Below are 6,981 nucleotides of genomic sequence, written 5' to 3'. Positions count from 1 at the left end.
GGAACTACTGGACACTGGCTCTGAGCTGATTTTGTTTCTAGGGGACCCAAAATACCATTGTCCTCTAGTTAAGGTAGAGGCTTATGGAAGTCAGAAAATTAATGGAGTTTTAGCTCAGGTCCGACTTACAGTGGGCCCAGTGGGTCCCCGGACACATCCTGTGGTCATTTCCCCAGTGCCAGAATGCATAATACATACTTAGCAGCTGGCAGAACACCCACATTGGCTTCCTGACTGGTAGGGTGAGGGCTATTATGGTGGGAAAGGCCAAATGGAAGCCATTAGAGCTGACTCTACCTAGAAAAATAGTAAATAAAAAAAAATATTACATCCCTGGAGGGATTTCAGAGATTAGTGTCACCATCAAGGACTCAAAAGTTTCAGGAGTGGTGATTCCCACCACATCCCCATTCAACTCTCCCATTTGGCCTGTGCAGAAGACAGATGGATCTTGGAGAATGACAGTGGATTATCATAAGGTCAACCAAGTGGTGATTCCAACTGCAGCTGCTGTACCAGATGTGGTTTCATTGCTTGAGCAAATTAACACATCTCCTGGTACCTGGTATGTAGCCACTGACCTAGCAAAATGACTTTTTCTCCATTCCTGTCCATAAGGCCCACCAGAAGCAATTTGCCTTTAGCTGGAAAGGCCAGCAATATACCTTTACTATCCTACCTCAGGGGTGTATCAACTCTCTGGCTTTGCATCATAATTTTATTCAGAGAGATTGATCACTTTTTGCTTCTGCAAGATATCACACTGGTCCATTACATTGATGATAGTATGCTGATTAGATCCAGGGAGCAAGAAGTAGCAAACACATGGACTTCTTGGTGAGATATTTGCATGCCAGAGGATGGGAAATAAATCCAAATAAAACTCAGGGAGCTTTTACCTCAGTAAAATTCTAGGGGTCCAGTGGTGTGGGGCCTGTCAAGGTATTCCTTCTAAGGCAAGTGATAAGTTGCTGCATTCAGCCTCTCCTACAACCAAGAAAGAGACACAATGCCTAGCGGGCCTATTTGGATTTTGGAGGCAACACATTCCTCATTTGGGTGTGTTACTCTGCCCCATTTATCAAGTGACCTTGAAAGGCTGTCAGTTTTGAGGGGGTTCCAGAACAGGAGAAGGCCTTACAACAAGTCCAGACTGCTGTGCAAGCTGCTCTGCCACTTAGGCCATATGACCCAGCAGATCCAGTGGTGCTTGAGGTGTCAGATAGGGATGCTGTTTGGAGCCTTTGGCAGGCACTCATAGGTGAATCACAGCAGAGGCTGCTAGGATTTCAGAGCAAGGCCCTGCCATCTTCTGCAGATAACTACTCTCCTTTTGAGAGACAGCTCTTGGCCTATTACTGGGCTTTGGTGGAAACTGAACGTTTGACTATGGGTCATCAAGTCACCATGCGACCTGAACTGCCCATCATGAACTGGGTGCTTTCTGACCCATCTAGCCACAAAGCAGGTTGTGCACAGCAGCATTCCGTCATCAAATGGAAGTGGTATATATGTGATCAGGCTTGAGCAAGTCCTGAAGGCACAAGTAAGTTACATGAGGAAGTGGCTCAAATGTCCATGGTCTTCACTCCTGCCACCCTGCCTTCTCTCCCCCAGCCTGCACCAATGGCCTCATGGGGAGTTCCCTATGATCAGTTAACAGAGGAAGAGAAGACTAGGGCCTGGTTCACAGATGGTTCTGCACAATATGCAGGCACCACCCAAAAGTGGACAGCTGTAGCACTATAGTCCTTTTCTAGGACATTTCTAAAGGACAGCAGTGACAGAAAATCTTCCCAGTGGGCAGAACTTCGAGCAGTGCGCCTGGTTGTGCACTTTGCATGGAAGGAGAAATGGCCAGATGTGCAATTATGTACTGATTCATGAGCTGTAGCCAATGGTTTGGCTGGATGGTCAGGGACTTGGAAGAAGCATGATTGGAAAACTGGTGACAAAGGAATTTGGGAAAGAGGTATGTGGATGGACCTCTCTGAGTGGCCAAAAACTGCAAAGATATTTGCATCCCATGTGAGTGCTCACCGACAGGTGACCTCAGCAGAGGAGAATTTTAATAATCAAGTGGATAGGATGACCCGTTCTGTAGACACCACTCAGCCTCTTTCCCCAGCCACCCCTGTCATTGCCCAACGGGCCCATGAACAAAGTGGCCATGGTGGCAGGGATGGAGGTCATGCATGGGCTCAGCAACATGGACTTCCACTTAGCAAGGCTGACCTGGCTAGAGCCACTGCTGAGTGCCCAATTTGCCAGCAGCAGAGACCAACACTGAGCCCTTGATATGGCACCATTACTTGGGGTGATCAGCTAGCTACCTGGTGGTAGGTTGATTATATTGGACCTCTTCCATCATGAAAGGGCAGAAGTTTGTCCTCACTGGAATAGAAGCTTACTCCAGATGTGGGTTTGCCTATGCTGCACACAGTGCTTCTGCCAAGACTACCATCCATGGACTCACGGAATGCTTTATCCACTGTCATGGTATTCCACACAACATTGCCTCTGACCAAGGCACTCACTTCACAGCTAAAGAAGTGCAGCAGTGGGCTCGTGCTTATGGAATTCACTGGTCTTACCATGTTCCCCATCATCCTGAAGCAGCTGGATTGTTAGAACAGTAGAATGGCCTATTGAAGTCACAATGCCAACTAGGTGACAATACTTAGCAGGGCTGGGGCAAAGTCCTCCAGAAGGCCATGTATGCTCTGCATCAGCATCCAGTATATGGTACTATTTTTCCCAAAGCCAGGATTCGTGGTTCCAGGAATCAAGGGGTGGAAGTAAAGATGGCACCACTCACCACCACCACTAGTGATCCACTAGCAAAATTTTTGCTTCCTGTTCCCGCGACATTACATTCTGCTGGCCTAGAGGTCTTAGTTCCAGAGGCAGGAATACTGCCACCAGGAGACACACACAACAACAATTCCATTAAACTGGAAGTTAAGATTGCCACCTGGACACGTTGGGCTCCTCCTACCTTTAAGTCAATAGGCTAAGAAGGGAGTTCCAGTGTTGACTGGGGTGATTGACCCAGACTATCAAGATGAAATCAGTCTACTACTCCACAACAGAGGTAAGGAACAGTACGCATGCAAAACAGGAGATCCATTAGGGCATCTCTTAGTATTACCACGCCCTGTGATTAAGGTCAATGGGAAACTGCAACAGCCCAATCCAGGCAGGACTACAAATGATCCACACACTTAAGGAATGAAGATTTGGGTCACTCAACCTGGCAAAAAACCACAACCTGCTGATGTGCTTGCTGAAGGCAAAGGAAATACAGAATGGGTAGTAGAAGAAGGTAGTCATCAATAGCAGCTACGACCACGCAACCAGCTGCAGAAACAAGAACTGTAATTGTTATATGAGTATTTCCTCCTTCTTTTGTTAAAAACATGTTTGTACATGTATATACTTGTACTAAGAAAAATCTTCATTTTATTTCCTTTCTCCTTTATCATGTAACCCAGATTTATTGACTTCACATCAGCATTTAAGTATTGTTAACATTATGTAATAGGATTTGGTTTGGGGATTGCTGTGTTTCTGGTTGTACGAAGGATAGTTTTATTATGTTAGGTGTAATTATGACCTTATTATCGTCTTTATTTGAAGATTATGTATTATCTCAGAAGATGTGTATGGGTTCAAGTTGACAAGGGGTGGACTTGTGATGGTTAATACTGAGTGTCAACTTAATTGGATTGAAGGATACAAAGTATTCCCTGGGTGGGTCTGTGAGGGTGTTGCCAAAGGAGATTAACATTTGAGTCAGTGGGCTGGGAAAGGCAGACCCACCCTTTATCTGGGTGGGCACAGTCTAATCAGCTGCCAGCATGGCTAGAATATAAGCAGGCAGAAAAATGAAAAAAGAGAGAGACTGGCCTAGCCTCCCAGCCTACATCTTTCTCCTGTGCCGGATGCTTCCTGCCCTTGAACATCAGACTCCAAGTTCTTCAGTTTTGCAACTCAGGCTGGCTCTCCTTGCTCCTCAGCCTGTAGATGGCCTATTGTGGGACCTTGTGATAATGTGAGTTAATACTTAATAAACTCATATATATAATATATATATAAAATACATATTCCATTAGTTCTCTCCCTTTAGAAAACCCTGACTAATATAGACACTGTCTTAAGAAAGAAAGAAAGAGAGAGAGGAAGGAAGGAAGGAAGGAAGAAAGGAAGGAAGGAAGGAAGGAAGGAAAGAAGGAAGGAAGGAAGGAAAGAAGGAAGGAAGAAAGGGATACAGTTAGGCTTTGTGTCCCCACCCAAATCTCATCTTGAATTGTAATCCCCATAATCCTCGAATTCTCCTTATTTCAAAGGAGAGACCAGGTGGAGATAATGGAATCATGGGGGTGGTTTCTCCCATGCTGTTCTTGTGATAGTGAGTTTCCACAAGATCTGATGGTTTTATAAGGGGCTCTTCCCCCTTTGCTTGGCACTTACTCCTTCCTGCCACCTTGTGAAGAAGGTGCTTTGATTCCTCTTTGCCTTCTTCCATGATTGTAAGTTTCCTGAGGACTCCCCAGACATACAGAACTGCATCAATTAAACCTCTTTCCTGTATAAACTACCCAGTTTCAGACAGTTATTTACAGCAGTATGAAATTGGAGTAACACAGCAAGTGAGGCTTAGGGAGGCTTAAGCAATTTCCCCAAAGTCACGCAGTTTGAAAATGGCCAAATTAGATTTTGAATGCAGTTTGAATGCAGTAGGTTGAACTGAGGGTTAGGGTTTGTAATCATTTTGCCATGGCCAGGTGTCTTGAGTTTAAATGAAGATTTCATCCCTTCCTGGCTGTGTTCTTTTGAGCGTATGTTAACTGCTCAGTAACAGTGGTGATTATTGTTAAATGAAATAATAATTAAATGAAAGACTCAAAGTTATTGAGACCATGAGGGAGGTTGCCTGTGGAATTTAGAAAGAAGGAGGAGGAAGAAGAGAGGGTTGCTGGGATGCTACTGAATCTCCAGCTCAAATTTAACCCTGTTCATGCAAAGCCCTAAACCAAGAAGTGTTGTCCCAATTATTTGCCCTAAACCAGTCATTCCCCTCCCAGAGGCATCAGACACTCAGTAGGGGAGTGACATGTGGGGCAAAAGTTGAGCTCAACGTCAGAGTCATCATTTTCATGACATGCATCTATGAGGGTTGGGACACGTTTACTGAAAGAGGACCAGAGACACATGGCCAACTGCTCAGCGGCCCCGGAAGAGGAACAGAGACAGATGGCCAACTGCTCAGTGGCCTCAGTGGCCAACTGCTCGGCTCATGCAGGACAAAACCGGCAAAATAATGGATTGCAGGCAGCAGTGAACTAGAGAAGGCCTTGCAAGCTGGCATAGAGCCAGGAATACTGTAAGAAAAGTGAGTCACTTGCTTCAGGCACAAAATTTAAGGGAATGTCACAGACTTGTCATCAAGATAAACTGAGATAAATAATATTTCAACGCAATATCCAATGGATGGATGTTTATACTCCCCCTTCCCAAATGTGTGTGTTGAAATCCTAACCCCCAAAGATTAAAGGAGATGGAGAGGTGGTTAGGAGGCAGAGCCCTCATGAATGGAATTAGCGTCCTTGTGAAAGATACCAAAAGAGTTCCTTTGCCCACTCTGCTATGTGAGGATACAGTGATAAAACAGTGACCTGTGAGGAAGCAGGCCCTCACCAGATACCAAATCCACAAGCACCTTGCTCTTGAACTTCTCAGCCTCCAGAACTATAAGAAATACATCTTTACTGTCTATAAGTCACCAGTCTAAGATGTTTTGTTATCAGAGCCTGACTGGATGAAGACACAATATTTTTTTAAAAATCAAAATTGATCCCTAAAAAATCCATGCAGAAAAGGTATCGAAATTGCAAATAAGAATAAACCTGATCCTGTACTTTGCATAACCCTGACAGTGAGTTTCTCATTCACTTCTTGTCCCAAACTTGATTAGCTGGACATGGACAAGAGACTTAGTCCCCAATATGCAGTGTAGGGACAAAAAGAGGGATTGTGGGTCTTGCCCTTCAGGAACTCACAGGTTTACCCAGGTGAAGCTAGAGAGGAGCCATAAGAATATAACTGCTTGCCAGGCCTAAGGAGGTTGGAGCAATATTTAAGGAGGTCAAATTGGTCAAAACCTCTCAGAATATTGTCAGAGCTCTGAATATAATATCCCAAAATATGGCACCTTGGCACACTAAGTATTTTAAGTTGAAGGAAATGGAGGAAACTGTAGAAAAAGAAGGCCACTCTCTGACTTTCTTTCACCTTTCTCCCCTGAAACATGGCCCTAGAGGAATTGTCTGATTTTCCTCCCCCGAAAGTGGATGGTAAGACCCTCATTGAACAGTTGTCCCGCCCTACACCTGGAAGCCAAGAAGAACCTGAACAAGCAGGCCTTGCTGACTTCCCTCTAGTTTAACACCATTAGATCATACCCCTTTTTGTCCAATCACATATCTCCACAACTCTCCACTTCTTTCATCAGACTTAAAATAAAAATACAGTTTATCCTGGGTCTTTGGGTTTTCATTTCCGAAGACTTCCTGTGTCACATAAAACTTTGGTTAAATAAACATGTTATGCTTTTCTCTTGTTAATCTGCGTTTTGTTGTAGGGGTGTGTTAGGGCTCAGAAAATGATCTCCCAATACATGGTGACTTGACAGCTAAAGTAGAGAAGCAGCTTCAAGGTCTCTCAGACTCTCCCACCCCTGCCTCCTGTCTCTCAATCCTCTGTCTCTCCACAAGCACAGGATGGAGCTGTTCTCTGAAGTGCCCTTATCTACCTAGAAACCAGACCCCCAGAGAGGCAATTGCCTTTGATTCTTTCCCTTAAGTTTACTAACCAGAGAAGATTAAAACCACAGAGAAAGCGACTAAAAATGAAATACCACACCTAGAACTCGGATGAACTTTGAACTTTGTCCCAAACGATGGTTTGTTCTTTGGTCCC

The sequence above is a fragment of the Hylobates moloch genome, unplaced genomic scaffold, assembly GCF_009828535.3.
Source record: "Hylobates moloch isolate HMO894 unplaced genomic scaffold, HMol_V3 SCAFFOLD_4, whole genome shotgun sequence".
In the NCBI taxonomy this organism is placed as follows: domain Eukaryota; kingdom Metazoa; phylum Chordata; class Mammalia; order Primates; family Hylobatidae; genus Hylobates; species Hylobates moloch.
This window is presented reverse-complemented; position numbering follows the sequence as displayed.